The sequence below is a fragment of the Triturus cristatus genome, chromosome 7, assembly GCF_964204655.1.
Source record: "Triturus cristatus chromosome 7, aTriCri1.1, whole genome shotgun sequence".
NCBI lineage: Eukaryota > Metazoa > Chordata > Amphibia > Caudata > Salamandridae > Triturus > Triturus cristatus.
Window position 1 is genome coordinate 69,041,872 of NC_140590.1, and position 18,965 is coordinate 69,060,836.

Sequence of the window (18,965 nt, forward strand, 5' to 3'; positions counted from 1 at the left end):
TTCAGGGACGTTCCACCCGCCCTGTTGCTGTGTCTTGGGCCTCCTTCAATGGGGTGTCCATGGAGGATGTTTGCCGGGCTGCTACTGGGTCTTCACCTCATACATTCATGTTCCATTACCACCTCCAGGTTGGGGGTGGGGGTTCTGTTTCATTTGCATCTTCTGTCCTGACTGCGGGGATGCCTTGAGCGGTTATCTTTGATAGCTGTACCTCTGTATATTACATTTTGTTTTTCACTGCACTTTTGGTGTGCTCTTTTCCTTGCATGAAGCTGATTGCTTTGGTATCGGCTCATGTGTGAATACTGTGGCGAGGAAGACTGGACGAGGAGGTAATGCCCCGATTACTTACCGGTAATCTTCATTACTCCGAGTCCTAGTCTTCCTCGCCACAGTATAGTTTCCCTTCCCTCCCGGCCCTGGTGGTGGCTTCATGTCTGCGGCTTTGTTTCTCAGGTCGAGATGGTTGGTATGTATCCTTTTATGGGATTGGCTGAAGCCACTGGGGGCCATATTGGAGGAGGGAGGGGAGACTAGAGCGCTGCTCTTTTAATTTTACTTGGAGTTCTGTGTGGAGCCGGAGGCTCATGTGTGAATACTGTGGCGAGGAAGACTAGGACTCGGAGTAATGAAGATTACCGGTAAGTAATCGGGGCATTCTCCTGTAAGGCAGGGCTGTGAGCAGCACGTGGGAGCCTATAGCCACCCGGGCGCAATCCTTTGACAACCCCTGACCCACAGGGTGATCTCTAACCTGGCAGCTCTCCCCATGGCAGCCCCTGATTGCCTGCAGGGATACAATGGGTCACTTGAAGGTCAGCTGCGTGAGCTGTTCTGACCACAACTGACTTTCTGCTTTCTGCAGTCATGGTTCACGTCCACGAGGATTTATGGGCGGGGCGCTTCCTCGCAGCGTTATTTGTGGAAGGTAGAGGGGCTTATTTACAAGCCCTGCACGCCGTGAGAACGGCACTTTTTCTGACGCTCCATCTGTGCAGAGTGCAGGGCCATATCTACGAGGCCTTGGAAACGCCACCCTGCATGACTTTTCATCGCCTCGTAGATATGGTGTAAGGCAACCAGCGCAAGTCGCTGCGTTGCCTCACACTGTGTCGGGGAGGCGTGCCGTGGGCGTTGCGGTGGGTGTTTCCACTCAGGGCCCATCGTAAATCTGGGAATACAATAATATCGTGCGTTTCCCCAGAGGAGTTATAACGAATGTTTTTGTACAGGAAGGAGCCCCTTCCTGCACAAAAACAAACAGATTTCAACGCAAACACCCTTGTGCCATGGGCAAGGGTGCCTGCGTTGGCACTGGGCACCAATTTGTGCGCTGGCACAAAGGACAATAATGCACTGTATTTCATTAATACAGAACATCCCTGCCCTTTCGATTTGGCGTAGGGCAGTGCAGCATAAAGACTTGTGGCACCACCCTATGCCAAATCTTTGTAAATGAGGCGCACAGTCTTTAGTGCGCCCTCACCGACGGTGAATGCAACCCTAGTTTTGCCAGGTTTCTTATACATCAAACTGTAAATATTCCGTTGCTAGTCAGTCTTTATTTATAAGATCTGATGGCCTACTTTACAAGCTTTTAACGCAGGGCAGCACAGTGAGTCGCTTTGCTGCGCTGCCCTGCATTGAAAGAAAAGGGCAGGAAAGTGCCGGATCTAAATGATAGCGTGCATTCCTGTCCTCTTCATTGAAATGGCGAACTAATGCATGCCTTGCGCCAACGCAGGCACCCTTGCTCCCTGACACATTATGAGGCAACGCAGTGACTTGCCCTGTGTTACACCATATCTACGAGGCCATGGAAAGTCACGCATGGTGGCCTTGGGTGGCCTTGTAGATATGATTGAGAGGCTTCCTCCACCAGAGCGTCATTAACAGTGATGCTCCTGTGGAGCAGGCATCTTATAAAAAAACCTTCTTCAAAGCTGCGAGTGCCTGGATTCTTCTCTGGTTTTGTAATTAATCATACCCAAGTGTGGCAGAATGCCCATTGCTCAGACATCTGTTGACTCGATTAAGCTCATGGCGCTGTCATCTTCAATCATGGCGCTGTCAGCTGGTCACCTCCCCTTCATGGCACTGTCAGCTGGTGATGTCCTCTTCATGGTGCTGTCAGATGGTGAGCTCCTCTTTATGGCGCTTTCAGCTGGTGAGTTCTTCTTCATGGCGCTGTCAGCTGGTGTCCTCCCAATAATGGCGCTGTCAAGTGGTAAGCTCCTCTTCATGGTGCTGTCAGCTGGTGATTTCCTCTTCATGACGCTGTCAGCGGTTGTCCTTCTCTTCATGGCGCTATAAGCTGGTGTCCTCCTCTTCATGGCTCTGTCAGCGGTTGTCCTTCTCATCATGGCGCTGTCAGCTGGTGTCCTCCCATTCATGGGGCTGTCAGCTGGTGTCCTCCCCTTCATGGAGCTGCCAGCTGCTCAGTTCCCTTCATGGCGCTTTCAGTTGGTGACCTTCCCTTCATGGCGCTGTCAGCTGGTGAGCTCTCCTTCATGGCACTGTCAGCTGGTGAGCTCCTCTTTATGGCGCTGTCAGCTGGTGCGCTCCTCTTCATGGTGCTGCCAGCTGATAAGCTCCCCTTAATGCCTCTGTAGGCTGGCAAGCTCCTCTTCATGGCACAGTCAGATGGTGAGCTCCCCTTCATGGCACTGTCAGCTGGTGTCATCCTCTTCATGGCACTGTCAGATGGTGAGCTCCTCTTTATGGCGCTTTCAGCTGGTGAGTTCTTCTTCATGGCGCTGTCAGCTGGAGTCCTCCCAATAATGGCACTGTCAACTGGTAAGCTCCTCTTCATGGTGCTGTCAGCTGGTGGGTTCCTCTTCATGAAGCTGTCTGCGGTTGTCCTTCTCATCATGGCGCTGTCAGCTGGTGTCCTCCCATTCATGGTGCTGTCAGCTGGTGTCCACCCCTTCATGGAGCTGTCAGCTGCTGAGTTCCCTTCATGGCGCTTTCAGTTGGTGACCTTCCCTTCATGGCGCTGTCAGCTGCTGAGTTCCCTTTATGGGGCTTTCAGCTGGTGACCTCCCCTTCATGGCCCTGTCAGCTGGTGAGTTCTCCTTCATGGTGCTTTCAGCTGGTGAGCTCTCTTTCATGGCGCTGTCAGCTGGTGAGCTCCTCTTCATGGCACTGTCAGCTGGTGAGATCCCCATAATAGCACTGTCAGCTGGTGAGATCCCCATAATAGCACTGCCAGCTGGTGAGCTCCCCTTCATGGAACGGTCAGCTGGTGAGCTTCTGTTAATGGCGCTGTCAACGGTTGTCCTCCTCTTCATGACGCTGTCAGCTGGTGTCCTCCCCTTCATGGCGCTGTCAGCTGCTGAGTTCCCTTCATGGCGCTTTCAGCTGGTGAGCTCCTCTTCATGGTGCTGTCAGATGGTGAACTCCTCTTCATGGCGCTGTCAGATAGTGAGCTCCTCTTCATGGTGCTTCCAGCTGGTGAGCTCCTCTTCATGGCGCTGTCAGCGGTTGTCCTTCTCTTCATGGTGCTGTCAGCGGTTGTCCTTATCTTCATGGCGCTGTCAGCTAGTGTCCTCCCTTTCATGGCGCTGTCAGCTGGTGTCCTCCCCTTCATGGAGCGTTCAGCTGGTGAGCTCCCTTCATAGCACAGTCTGCTGGTGAGCACCCCTTCATGGCACTGTCAGCAGGTGAGCTACCCTAAATGGCACTGTCAGCTGGTGAGCTCCTCTTTATGGCACGGTCATCTGGTGAGCTCCTCTTCATGGCACTGTCAGATGGTGAGCTTCCCTTAATGGCACAGCCAGCTGGTGAGCTCCCCTTCATGGCACTGTCAGCTGGTGAGCTCCTCTTCACGGCAGTGTCAGCTGGCGAGCTCCTCTTCACGGCGCTGTCAGCTGTTGAGCTTCCCTTAATGGCACTGTCAGATGGTGAGCTCCCCTTCATGGCGCTGTCAGCTGGTGAGCTCCCCTTCATGGCCTTGTCAGCTGGTGAGCTCCTCTTCATGGCGCTGTCAGCCGGTGAGCTCCTCTTCATGGTACTGTCAGCTGGTGAGCTCCCCTTAATGGCACTGTCAGCTGGTGAGCTCCCCTTCATGGCAGTGTCAGCTGGTGAGCTCCTCTTCATGGCACTGTCAGCTGGTGAGCTCCCCATCATGATGCTGTCAGCTGGTGTCCTCCCCTTCATAGAGCTGTCAGCTGGTGAGCTTCTCTTCATGGCACTGTCAGCTGGTGAGCTCCCATTAATAGCACTGTCAGCTGGTGAGCTCCCCTTCATGGAACGGTCAGCTGGTGAGCTTCTCTTAATGGCGCTGTCAACGGTTGTCCTCCTCTTCATGACGCTGTCAGCTGGTGTCCTCCCCTTCATGGCGCTGTCAGCTGGTGAGCTCCCTTCATAGCACAGTCTGCTGGTGAGCACCCCTTCATGGCACTGTCAGCTGGTGAGCTACCCTAAATGGCACTGTCAGCTGGTGAGCTCCTCTTCATGGCACTGTCAGCTGGTGAGTTCCCCTTCATGGCTCTGTCAGCTGGTGAGCTTCCCTTCATGGCACTGTCAGCTGGTGAGCTCCTCTTCATGGCACTGTCAACTGGTGAGCTTCCCATCATGATGCTGTCAGCTGGTGTGCTTCTCTTAATGGCGCTGTCAACGGTTGTCCTCCTCTACATGACGCTGTCAGCTGGTGTCCTCCCCTTCATAGAGCTGTCAGCTGGTGAGCTTCTCTTCATGGCACTGTCAGCTGGTGAGCTCTCCTTCATGCCTCTGTGAGCTGGTGAGCTCCCCTTCATGGCTCAGTCAGCTGGTGAGATCATCTTCATTGTGTTGTCAGCTAACAAGCTCCTCTTCATTTCATGGCACTGTCAGCTGGTGAGCTCCCCTTCATGGCTCTGTCAGCTGGTGAGCTCCTCGTCCTGGCGCTGTCAGCTGGTGTCCTCCTCTTTAGAGCGCTGTTAACTGGTGAGCTCCTCCTCATGAGCATGGCATGCAGTGGCTCTGTTTCCTCCTGGGGCATCATCTGAGGCGACATCGCCAGGTACAGCACACAGCCGCCCTCACCAAACACAATGTAGTCGATCCCAGGAGTGAGCCCTGGCTTCAGAGGGCAGCCCCTGAGGTCTGTTTGAGCCCTGGCTTCAGAGACCAGCCCCCGAGGTCTGTTTGAGCCCTGGCTTTAGAGACCAGCCCCCCAAGGGCTGCTTGAGCCCTGGCTTCAGAGAGCAGCCCCCCGAGGTTTGCTTGAGCCCTAGCTTCAGAGGCCAGCCCCCGAGGGCTGCTTTACCCCTGACTTCAGAGCCCTAGCTTCAGAGAGCAGCCCCCGAGGTCTGCTTGAGCCCTGGCTTCAGAGAGCAGCCCCTGAGGTGTGCTTGAGCCCTGGTTTAAGAGACCAGCCCCCGAGGTCTGCTTGAGCCCTGGCTTCAGAGACCAGCCCCCGGCTTCAGAGACCAGCCCCCCGAGGTCTGCTTGAGCCCTGGCTTCAGAGACCAGCCCCCGGCTTCAGAGACCAGCCCCCGAGGTCTGCTTGAGCCCTGGCTTCAGAGACCAGCCCCCGGCTTCAGAGACCAGCCCCCCGAGGTCTGCTTGAGCCCTGGCTTCAGAGACCAGCCCCCGGCTTCAGAGAACAGCCCCCCGAGGTCTGCTTGAGCCCTGGCTTCAGAGACCAGCCCCCGGCTTCAGAGACCAGCCCTCCGAGGTCTGCTTGAGCCCTGGCTTCAGAGACCAGCCCCCGGCTTCAGAGACCAGCCCCCCGAGGTCTGCTTGAGCCCTGGCTTCAGAGACCAGCCCCCGAGGTCTGCATGAGCCCTGGCTTCAGCGGCGAGCCCCCCGAGGGCTGCTTGAGCCCTGGCTTCAGAGACCAGCCCCTGAGGTCTGCTTGAGCCCTGGCTTCAGAGACCAGCCCCCCGAGGGCTGCTTGAGCCCTGGCTTCAGAGACCAGCCCCCGAGGTCTGCTTGAGCCCTGGCTTCAGAGACCAGCCCCCGTGGTCTGCTTGAGCCCTGGCTTCAGAGACCAGCCCCCGAGGCTTCAGAGACTAGCCCCCCCTGGCTTCAGAGAGCAGCCCCCGAGGCCTGCTTGAGCCCTGGCTTCAGAGAGCAGCCCCTGAGGTCTGCTTGAGCCCTGGCTTCAGAGAGCAGCCCCTGAGGTCTGCTTGAGCCCTGGCTTCAGAGACCAGCCCCCCCCGGCTTCAGAGACCAGCCCCTGAGTTCTGATTGAGCCCTGGCTTCAGAGAGCTACCCCCGAGGCCTGCTTGAGCCCTGGCTTAAGAGACCAGCCCGCTGAGCTCTGCTTCAGCCCTGGCTTCAGAGAGCAGCCCCCGAGGCCTGCTTGAGCCCTGTCTTCAGAGACCAGTCCCAGAGGGCTGCTTGAGCCCTGGCTTCAGAGAGCAGCCTCCGAGGTCTGCTTCAACCCTGGCTTCAGAGAGCAGCCCCCGAGGTCTGCTTGAGCCTTGGCTTCAGAGAGCAGCCCCCGAGTTCTGCTTGAGCTCCGGCTTCAGAGAGCAGCCCCCGAGTTCTGCATGAATCCTGGCTTCAGAGAGCAGCCCCCGAGTTCTGCTTGAGCTCTGGCTTCAGAGACCAGCCCCCGAGGTCTGCTTGAGCCCTGGCTTTAGAGACCACCAGCCCCCGAGGTCTGCTTGAGCCCTGGCTTCAGAGACCAGCCCCCCGGCTTCAGAGGCCAGCCCCCCGAGGTCTGCTTGAGCCCTGGCTTCAGAGACCAGCCCCCGAGGTCTGCTTGAGCCCTGGCTCAGAGACCAGCCCCCTAGGGCTGCTTGAGCCCTGGCTTCAGAGATCAGCCCCCGAGGTCTGTTTGAGCCCTGGCTTTAGAGACCAGCCCCCGAGGTCTGCTTGAACCCTGGCTTCAGACAGCAGCCCCCCGAGGTCTGCTTGAGCCCTGGCTTCAGAGACCAGCCCCCCCGAGGTCTACTTGAGCCCTGGCTTCAGAGACCAGCCCACCCGGCTTCAGAGACCAGCCCTCGAGGGCTGCTTGAGCCCTGGCTTCAGAGAGCAGCCCCAGAGGTCTGCTTGCGCCCTGGCTTCAGAGACCAGCCCCCCCCCCCAGGTCTGCTTGAGCCCTGGCTTCAGAGACCAGCCCCCCCCGGCTTCAGAGACCAGCCCTCGAAGGCTGCTTGAGCCCTGGCTTCAGAGAGCAGCCTCCGAGGTCTGCTTGAGCCCTGGCTTCAGGGACCAGCCCCCTCCCCCAGGTCTGCTTGAGCCCTGGCTTCAGAGACCAGCCCCCCCCGGCTTCAGAGACCAGCCCTCGAAGGCTGCTTGAGCCCTGGCTTCAGAGAGCAGCCTCCGAGGTCTGCTTGAGCCCTGGCTTCAGGGACCAACTCCCTGAGGGCTGCTTGAGCCCTGGCTTCAGAGACCAGCCCCCCAAGTTCCGCTTGTACCCTGGCTTCAGACACCAGCCCCTGAGGTCTAATTGAGCCCTGGCTTTAGAGACCAGCCCCACCAAGGTCTGCTTGAGCCCCGGCTTCAGAGACCAGCCCCCGAGGGCTGCTTGAGCCTTGGCTTCAGAGATGAGCCCCCGAGGCTGCTTGAGCCCTGGCTTCAGAGACCAGCCCCCGGGGTCTGTTTGAGCCCTGGCTTCAGACACCAGCCCCCCGAGGTCTGCTTGAGCCCTGGCTTCAGAGACCAGCCCCCCCGAAGTCTGCTTGAGCCCTGGCTTCAGAGACCAGCCCCCCGGCTTCAGAGACCAGCCCTCGAGGGCTGCTTGAGCCCTGGCTTCAGAGACCAGCCCCAGAGGTCTGCTTGAACCCTGGCTTCAGAGACCAGCACCCCCCCCCCAGGTCTGCTTGAGCCCTGGCTTCAGAGACCAGCCCCACCAAGGTCTGCTTGAGCCCTGGCTTCAGAGACCAGCCCCCCGAGCTCTGCTTGAGCCCTGGCTTCAGAGGCCAGCTCCCGAGGGCTGTTTGAGCCCTGGCTTCAGAGACCAGTCTCCCCGAGGTCTGCTTGAGCCCTGGCTTGAGAGAGCAGCACCCGAGGTCTGCTTCAGACCTGGCTTCAGAGACCAGCCCCTGAGGTCTGTTTGCCCCTGGCTTCAGAGACAAGCCCCCGAGGTCTCCTTAAGCACTGGCTTCAGAGACCAGCCCCCCCAGCTTCAGAGAGCAGCCTCTGAGGTCTGCTTGAGCCCTGGCTTCAGAGAGCATCCCCCGAGGTCTGCTTGAGCCCTGGCTTCAGAGACCAGCCCCATCGACTTCAGAGACCAGCCCGAGGTCTGCTTGAGCCCTGGCTTCAGAGAGCAGACCAAAGGGCTGCTTGAGCCCTGGCTTCAGAGAGCAGCCCCCAATGCCGGCTTTAGCCCTGGCTTCAGAGACCAGCCCCCCGGCTTCAGAGAGCAGCCCCCGAGGTCTGCTTGAGCCCTGACTTCAGAGAGCAGCCCCCGAGGGCTGCTTGAGCCCTGGCTTCAGAGAGCAGCCCGAGGCCTGCTTGAGCCCTGGCTTCAGAGAGCAGCCCGAGGCCTGCTTGAGCCCTGGCTTCAGAGAGCAGCCCGAGGCCTGCTTGAGCCCTGGCTTCAGAGAGCAGCCCCCAAGGACTGCTTGAGCCTTCGCTTCAGAGAGCAGCCCCCAAAGCTTTTTGGCTGCAGAGAGCAGCCCCCGAGGGTTGCTGGAACATCACCTTATTTAAATGATGTGCAAATGATGCAGGAGTGCTAGGAGAAGCTGCCATAGCAGAGCATGACCTTGTTGTGTGAGCACAACCCTGGCTCTGGCGGGGGGAATGGCTGTCGAATCCAACACAATTTGATACCGTCAGATATGTTATGTTAAAGTGCATTTTTATAGCGCTCGGCTACTCTAAAAGAGTGTCCCGGCGCTTTCCACAGGCAGCTACAGAGTATAACAACATAGCAAGAAGAACAGAACCCAAAAGAGAAAGAAAGAAGCCCACCTAAACAGAATGATTAAAAAGCCAAGTCTTCAAATTCTTCCTGAATTGAAGCAAGTTGGGAGTGCTGCGGAGTGCCAGTGGAAGCGAATTCCACAGCTGGGAGGCCTTGAGGCTGAAAGAGCGTCCCCCAATGCGGGCCTTCCTCACGCGCGGGACCACAGCAGTGAAAAGGGATTCCGAACGCAGTGAGCGCGCAGGACGATAGAAAGCCAATCTTTTCTGCAGATATCCTGCGCCTGAGCCAAACAAAGCTTTGTGCACCAGCGTCAGGGATTTAAAAATAATCCGCTTCCGGATCGGCAGCCAATGAAGCGTCTGCAGCAGCCCAGAAACCCGTGCTCGTCTATACAGACCAAAGATCGCACGGGCTGCAGAGTTCTGTGCCACCTGCAAACGCTGGACCAAGTAGTCCGGAAGGCCTAGGAAAAGAGCATTGGCATAGTCTAGCCTAGATCCGATGAGCGCCTGCACCGTAATCCGTCTGTGCTCCGCAGACAATAAAGGATGAAACTTGCGGAGCATTTTCAGGATGCCGAAACAGGTGCCGGACAGGCCAAGGACATGCGCTCTCAGAGAGAGCTTGTTATCAAGCTTCACACCAAGGTTCTTGGCAACCAAGGAGGATTGTGCCGGAGGACACATGGCGGCCGGCCACCACTGCCGCCACTCGGGATCGATGGCACAGCCGAAGAATAAAACCTCCGACTTACTGGAGTTGGCCTTCAGGCTATTCCGCTGGAACCAGCCGAAGACCCTGTCCAGGCAGTCCCGAATTCTCTCCCCATCAAATGTCTGATCTTTTCCACATGTGAAGAGGAGTTGCGTGTCATCGGCGTAGGACACGATCTGGGCTCCGTAAGCCTCAACCGCAGCCGCCAGGGGGGACATAAAGATGTTAAACAGTGTCGGGCTCAACACAGAACCCTGTGGAACCCCAACTCCCAATGGCGGCATCTCGGCGGAGCTCTGGGAAACCCAGACCGTCTGGCGGTGGCCCTCCAGAAAAGATGTAAACCATCTGAACACCGTCCCCCTTAGGCCGATGTCATAAAGCCTGGCGAGAAGCGCCTCATGGGGGACGGTGTCGATGGCCGCCGACAAGTCCAGCATGACTAACATGGCCTTGCCACCCACATCCAAGGTCTCCCTGATGATCTCAGAGACTTCCACCAACGCCGTTTCCGTGCTAAAATTCGGACGGAAACCGGATTGGGATGGATGGAGCAGATTGTTGGACTCTAGGAAGCTCGACAAGACGCCATGGACATATTTCTCAGTGATCTAGCCAAAGCCGGGAGAAGTGAAATTGGCCTGTAATTGGCCAAGACCTCGGCATCAAGACCAGGCTTTTTCAGGAGGGGGATCACCATCGCCCTTTTCCAGGTGCGTGGGACACTCCCCTCCCTCAAGGAGGCATTGAGGATCGGGTTGACCAGGGGATTCACCACTACCGCCATCCCAGCCAAAAATTTGGCGGGGCAGGGGTCAAGTGGGGAGCCAGATTTAAGACTGGCCAGCAGAGTCCGGGACATGTCACTGGAGACAGGAGGAAAGTCCTCCAGGGTAGCCGAAGGCATGGACGATGTTCCAAGTCCTGCCCCGGGGTCACAGCAACCCTCCACCAAGCTCTCCGAGAAGGAGGCCTGAATTGCCTTAATCTTGTCGGTGAAAAAAGTAGCAAGATCACAGGCCCACGCATCAGGTGATACAGGCGGGGGTGAATAAGAAGTAGGGGACGTGAACTCCTTCACAATCGTGAAGATCTCCTTGCAGGAGTTCGCCGACGCCTCAATCCTCCTGGCAAGATATTCCCGCTTGGCACCAAGAATGTCACGGTGATAGGCCTTCACCACCGACCTATAGGCGTGTTTAGCCTCCCCATCATATTGATGGCGCCAGGCCCGCTCAGCGACCTCACATTGGCTGCGAGCCATGCGTAGCGCCTCCGTAAACCATGGCGCTGATTGCCGTATCGCCGTGATAGAGCGATCACCCCCTCACACTCCTCCTTCCTGGTCATTACTGGTACCACTTCCAGTCCTGGACTTCCATGTGATAACCTGATGCATCCTGGTTGTTGTAGTCTTGCTATGTTTCCATTGAACAGACCTGAAAGAAGTAATTTGTAGATGAAAAGTTCAGAACTGGAGAAAAGTAGTGACCTGGAGGTAGATGTCACCCTGTGGTCAGAAAACAAGTGTACTGGAAAGAGTTAGCATTAGTGCGTTGGCAGGCTCACTCCTGAGTAGCAACATACATGCATGATTTACCAGCATGGTGTGCAGACCACAAAGTGACCACATTCAAACATTCACCTATTGTGATCTGTGGGATCAAACATGCGTTTGTGTGTTGGAGTGCCACATACACAGGAGACAATAGATCTTTAAAGTTTAAGAGAGCTTTATTGAAATATATGAAGAGCAAAGTGTACAGCTTGCAACAATAATTAAAGGTAAACAATGGAAAATAATGCAAAGTATATATATATATTTCAAGTTTAAACATTAAAGCGTTAAACATCAATGTTTGTTCAAATATTATAACTGCATTTTATGCACTTAGGCAAACCTCATTATAATGGTTGGGTGTCCATATCCAAAAAACCGAAAATTTGCATAATTTGCACATTTTTTCTATGTGTTTACATCTTTGCGTAATTTGCACATTTGACATTTTTGTATACTATTTTTATATATATATGTACAAATGAAATGATTTTATGAATTTTATTCATAATATTGCACTTTATTGCGTTATTTGCACAGTTAATTTGATATGGACACCAAATATGCCAATGATTGTGGACAAATTGCATTATATGCAAAGTAATCATGTTTATTTACATACATTCCATGAAATTGTCCTATAATATTTGACATTATTGAGCATTTGGCTCACGCTTTATGGTTTTGGATTTTAACCGGTTTATGTAAATTACATACACTGTGGTTTATTTTGAAAATGTTTGGAAAACAGACTATACGTTTCTGAGTAGTGTGTCTTCACTTTTTAAATGTCACATGGTGTGAAAAAATAGTGAAAAAAATGCAACCAATTGTAAACCTTAAGGTATTTAATGGGCTTAATTTTTCTAACTGACTGTCTGTGAGCAAGGGCGGATGCCCGAAACGCGTCAGATTGGTGAAACTCGGCTTTAAATAAAACAAAACAACTGTGCCTTACTTGGATTTGCGTGGTTTCCATTTTTCGTTGACACGGATTTCTGTGGAACTACAAGTGTGGAATATATATATATGTATATATATATATATATATATATATATATATATATATATATATATATATATATATATATATATATATATATATTATCTACTGGCGGTCGTTTACTGGCCTGAGAGCGCACGTAACTTTGGTATTTTGGAAATTCGATTGCCAGTCGCTTCGCTGGCGTGTACGCCACTTTCCAAGGGGCTAGTTTTTCATTCAGAATGTATATAGTGAAATGGCTTTTTGTTTTCCTACAATAGAGGAGGAGGAGAGAAAAAAATTATAGTTTGCTATATAGACTAAATACTTGTATATAGTAGAATAGGGATTCCTATATTATATTGCACTTGCACTTGCACTTTGAAAATAATCCTAAACCTTGTAGAATTGTGTGGATAATTTCGACCATAATTAACTATTAAGAATATGTGCAAGGATATGTATTCCCGCGCGATATAAAGAATAGCTTCAATTATTGGGCCGTGAGAAATATATTTCTTTTCACTTTTCTCTCTCTCTTCCTGCAAATTCATGGAGAAAGAACATACTCTAATATGATTACAGAGAGAATATGAGAGGAGGAGAGGGGAAGAAACATAATGTACAATGTAAAAACATGTTAAAGGAATAGGAACGAACATGTTAAAAGATGGCGGTCAAAGTGCACCAAACAGAGCTGGTGATTTTATAAGTTGAGTCCCTCTTTGATGTTATTCACCAAGTGATGTGTATTTTATTGAGAAAAAACTGGTGCACAAACATCGTGAACAAGGCAGCATGAGTCTGCTGAAACGCGTTGATGTTACACCACGTTCATCAAAATAAAGATCGAGTGCCCAATCTTTACATCGGAGTGCTGGATGTTTATTTCATAGAAGGAATACACCTATATTTGGATATATATATATGTGTCGGGCTCATTCGGACGGTGAGTGAGCTTTGGACTGTATGTTTGTACCAGTAGCAGGCTCTGGTCACCGACATCCCCTCTCGGTCTGGTGAGACGCATATCAGCCAGCAAATATGGACTTTGTACTTTAATACAATGCGTTACCCCCCCAAGCGGTTGTATTACCATTAGGTTTCACTTTCTGCATGGGGAGAGAGGCTGTAGATGCTACTACGGGGGAATCAGCTGGTCTCAACTTTAACATCTAATCCCCACTGTTTTGAGGCTGTTGTTGAGTAAAGTCATGATGCCAATTTGTTTTGGGACGCCACTTGGTGAATGGTAAACCCCTCACTGCGCGGGTAACCACATCGGGACTCAACTTACCAGCATGCAGCGGAGCAATGATCAGCGCGAGGAGAGTTGCAGCGAACCAGAGGAAGAGCTGATAACATCCAGAGTTTGGGGCATGGCTATTACACCACCACGAGTTTTAAATCAGCTCCAGTAGAAAGAACTGACTTTTGAAACTGGGCACTGAGGAAAGCCTCCACGGCTGAAACGCGTCTCCCATAACGTTTCTTTCTTTCTGCACACCACGCGCTGTAAAGATTTGTTGAAATAAATCCAGCTGTTTAATATCCTGTGACGTGTCGGGCTCATTCGGAAGGTGAGTGAGCTTTGGACTGTATGTTTGGACCAGTAGCAGGCTCTGGTCACCGACACCACCTCTTGGTCTGGTGAGACGCATATCAGCCAGCAAATATGGACTTTGTACTTTAATACAATGCGTCACCCCCCCAAGTGGTTGTATTATCATTAGGTTTCACTTTCTGCACGGGGAGAGAGGCTGTAGATGCTACTACGGGGGAATCAGCTGGTCTCAACTTTAACATCTAATCCCCACTGTTTTGAGGCTGTTGTTGAGTAAAGTCATGATGCCAATTTGTTTTGGGACGCCACTTGGTGAATGGTAAACCCCTCACTGCACGGGTAACCACATCGGGACTCAACTTACCAGCATGCAGCGGAGCAATGATCAGCGCGAGGAGAGTTGCAGCGAACCAGAGGAAGAGCTGATAACATCCAGAGTATGGGGCGTGGCTATTACACCACCATGAGTTTTAAATCAGCTCCAGTAGAAAGAACTGACTTTTGAAACTGGGCACTGAGGAAAGCCTCCACGGCTGAAACGCGTCTGCCATAACGTTTCTTTCTTTCTGCACACCACGCGCTGTAAAGATTTGTTGAAATAAATCCAGCTGTTTAAAATCCTGTGACGTGTCGGGCTCATTCGGACGGTGAGTGAGCTTTGGACTGTATGTTTGGACCAGTAGCAGGCTCTGGTCACCGACACGCCCTCTCGGTCTGGTGAGACGCATATCAGCCAGCAAATATGGACTTTGTACTTTAATACAATGCGTCACCCCCCCAAGCGGTTGTATTACCATTAGGTTTCACTTTCTGCACGGGGAGAGAGGCTGTAGATGCTACTACGGGGGAATCAGCTGGTCTCAACTTTAACATCTAATCCCCACTGTTTTGAGGCTGTTGTTGAGTAAAGTCATGATGCCAATTTGTTTTGGGACGCCACTTGGTGAATGGTAAACCCCTCACTGCACGGGTAACCACATCGGGACTCAACTTACCAGCATGCAGCGGAGCAATGATCAGCGCGAGGAGAGTTGCAGCGAACCAGAGGAAGAGCTGATAACATCCAGAGTTTGGGGCGTGGCTATTACACCACCACGAGTTTTAAATCAGCTCCAGTAGAAAGAACTGACTTTTGAAACTGGGCACTGAGGAAAGCCTCCACGGCTGAAACGCGTCTGCCATAACGTTTTTCTTTCTTTCTGCACACCACGCGCTGTAAAGATTTGTTGAAATAAATCCAGCTGTTTAAAATCCTGTAACGTGTCGGGCTCATTCGGACGGTGAGTGAGCTTTGGACTGTATGTATATATATATATATAGATATATATATATATTATCTACTGGCGGTCGTTTACTGGCCTGAGAGCGCACGTAACTTTGGTATTTTGGAAATTCGATTGCCAGTCGCTTCGCTGGCGTGTACGCCACTTTCCAAGGGGCTAGCTGTCCACAAGGAGCTGTTGTAACTTGGATATGTATATATATATATATATATATATATATATATATATATATATATATATTCACTTAAAAAACCATAGGTTTCACACATGTTATAGTTAGCTGGACATTTCACTCATAAAAAACCAATGAAATTCCCCCGTTATAGTTACTGCAGGCAACTATAACTCACGCGACCGCAATCCTCTGCTGATGACGTCAGATATTACATCACTGTATTTAGACACTTATTTACCCATGTCTTCTTCCATTAATCTTTAGCTATACATATATTACAAATATTTATTTTTCAGAAAGACACATATGTCATCAGTGATGTAATATCTGACGTCATCAGCAGAGGATTGCGGTCGCGTGAGTTATAGTTGCCTGCACAGATTTACACGAGACCTTCAAAAGGCACTTCCTTGACCTTATGACTACCTCTCTGGCAAATTTCACGTAATTCTGTTCAGCCGTTCGGGCTGTACCTTCGACTAAAGGTCCTATGGAAAAATGCATGGGGAAAACGCGTTTTGGGACCCCCCCTTTTTCTCGGCCCCCGCTTGACGAATCACCCCGAGACTTTCAGGGTAGGAGCTGAACGGAGCGCCCCATTTGTTTTGAAATTTTCGTGAAGATTCGTCAACCGGCGCCAAAGTTATTCAAAATAGAATTTTGAGATTTCCTATGGAAACTCGGTCCTAACTATAACTATCTACTGGCGACCGCCAGTAGATAATATATATATATATATATTACTGGTAATTGGCTATCTAATAGAAAAGGCTTTTATAAATGTAGCTCTTGTAGGGCATGCAAGTTTGGAATTAGCAAACAAGAATATTCAGATGCCTTTTCCCCGATGCCCCTTAAAATTCGAGGCTTTTTCACTTGCAAAACCGATTATGCTATCTATGTGTTAGAATGCACTTGCCATTTAAAATACATAGGTAGCACTAAACTATAGTTGCCTGCACTAACTATAACCGGGGAATTTCATTGTTTTTTTACGAGGGAAATGTCCAGCTAACTATAACATGGTTTTTTAAGTGAATTTGCAAGGTTTTTTAAATGCTAATTCCTAACTATAACGTGTGTGAAACCTATGGTTTTTTAAGTGAATATATATATATATATTATCTACTGGCGGTCGCCATTAGATAGTTATAGTTAGGATCGTGTTTCCATAGGAAATCTGAAAATTCTATTTTGAATAACTTTGGCGCCGGTTGACGAATCCTGGCGAAATTTTCAAAACAAATGGGGCGCTCCATTCAGCTCCTACCCTGAAAGTCTCGGGGTGATTCGTCAAGCGGGGGCCGAGAAAAAAAGGGGGTCCCAAAACGCGTTTTCCCCATGCATTTTTCCATAGGACCTTTAGTCGAAGGTACAGCCCGAACGGCTGAACAGAATTACTTGAAATTTGGCAGAGAGGTAGTCTTCAGGTCAGGGAAGTGCCTTTTGCAGGTCTGGTGTAAATCTGTTCAATATTTCCTGAGAAAATAGCATTTAAAAGCATATAAATATCTATACGCGCGCACCGTGCGCGCGCAGTGCCAGCACCATGCGCGAGCGTAATTCTGATTGGTGGATAGATGTCAGTAAACATTCGAATCGTTCGAAATCAGGAAGTGTCGGCCGCCATTTTGTCTCTCGCAGTCTGAGGCAGTGAAAAACAAAGGTGGAGAACGTGAAAAGGGGGGAGGGTGGACAGTTCCTGACTCCCTAGCCTTTGTCAGGGGATCACAGAAGGACCCCCAAGGGTGAAAAAAACATTTTTTTTTTTTTCGAAAAATCGCGAGGTGCGCGCCCCGTGCGCGCACGGTGAAAAACCTTTTAAAAAAAAAAAACATATAAGAACCTGAAAAGGGGGCAGGGTAGAGAGTTTCTGACCCCCTAGCCTTTGTCAGGGGGTCCCTGAAGGACCCCGAAGGGTGAGAAAAAATCGGAAAGGTGCGCGCAGAGTGCGCGCATGTTGCGCGCAAGCTGTAAATGCCATAAAAAAAAAAAAAGATAAATAAATTAACATTTAAAAAACCTTTGAAATTCACTGAAAAAAACATAGGTTTCACACACGTTATAGTTAGGAATTGGCATTTAAAAACCTTGCAAATTCACTTAAAAAACCATAGGTTTCACAAATGTTATATGGACATTTCACTCGAAAAAAACCAATGAAATTCCCCTGTTATAGTTAGTTCAGGCAACTATAACTCACGCGACCGCAATCCACTGCTGATGACGTCAGATATTACATCACTGATGACATATGTGTCTTTCTGTAAAATAAATATTTGTAATATATGTATAGCTAAAGATTAATGGAAGAATAAATGGGTAAATAAGTTTCTAAATACAGTGATGTAATATCTGACGTCATCAGCAGTGGATTGCGGTCGCGTGAGTTATAGTTGCCTGAACTAACTATAATGGGGGAATTTCATTGGTTTTTTTCGAGTGAAATGTCCAGTTAACTATAACATTTGTGAAACCTATGGTTTTTTAAGTGAATATATATATATATATATATATATATATATATATATATATATATATATATATATATATATATATCCCAAAAAACAATAGCACATGATAAAATAGCATTATTAAACAGAAAGTCAGGAAAAGCAATAAAAGAAAAAGTACCTTAATGAAACAGCATTTTATGTTTTATAATTGGAGAAGAAATAAAGGGGAAGAGAAAAGAAAAGCAAGAAAGAGAAATCGGCAACTGTATCAGAAATAATCAATATTAAAATCCCAAAACTTGCACAATAAGGTGCCGATCACAATCCGGTAAAAACCGGGTACGAACCGTCGGACGGAGCATATTCTCCGTCCGACGCGTACCCGGTCGTCAAAATATACAAACATGGAATTACGATTCGCACGGGTACACCATTACCGTACGAATCGTAAAAAAGACCGACCGAACAAAAAACACCTACCAATGCGATCCGGGAAAGCGCCGACCTGACGTCGGGACGCACGCAGCCAGCCATTCACGACCCAGGAATCACGATTCGCACCGACGTCACCCCGCACGGTGAATATTTTGCGGCAGCCAAAAACTGCCGGGAAATCAGGACGACGCGAACAAGGACCACCAGTACGCGACGGACAGACGGCGACGCGAACAAGGAGGACCAGTACGTGACGGACACACAGGACGACGCCACCAAGGAGGACCCGTACGCGACAGGACGACGCGATCAAGGAGGACCCGTACGCGACAGGACGACGCGAGCAAGGAGTACCAGTACGCGACGGACAGACATGGACCCGAACCTACGAGTCATCCCTGCCCTCATAGCAGTCCACCTCCTCTACAGGTTACGACGCAGACGCCGCAGAAGGTCAGAATAACTAAGGGAGGGGGGAAAGTGGGGTGGGGTGGGGGTGGCACGACCAGGGCAGGCCACAAAACAACCACATGAGTGACACACTACACATGGCCTGGACATACCTGACTCCCATGCCCTGGTCACCACGAGGGGGTGGGGGCGTGTCCTGATAATCCAGCGACCGCCACAACGGAAGTCCGTCACCACGCGAACCGGCAACACAACCAGACAGGTACGTCCCGTACCCACGCCTCAAGAGCGTGGGTACGAGTCGTACCACGCCCACACACACGTCACCCCAACAATGGCGGGACGGATCGTACCCACGTGGCAAAGGCCTGGGTACGGCCCGCACAAGCATCACATAGCGTGGGGACGGATATGTACGGACCCTACCCCCACCCGCGTATGCATGGAGCGTACCCCCCATGCCAACAGTGTAAGTACGACCCGTACCCCCACCCGCGTATGCATGGAGCGTCCCCCCCATGCCAACAGTGTAAGTACGACCCGTACCCCCACCCGCGAATGCATGGAGCGTACCC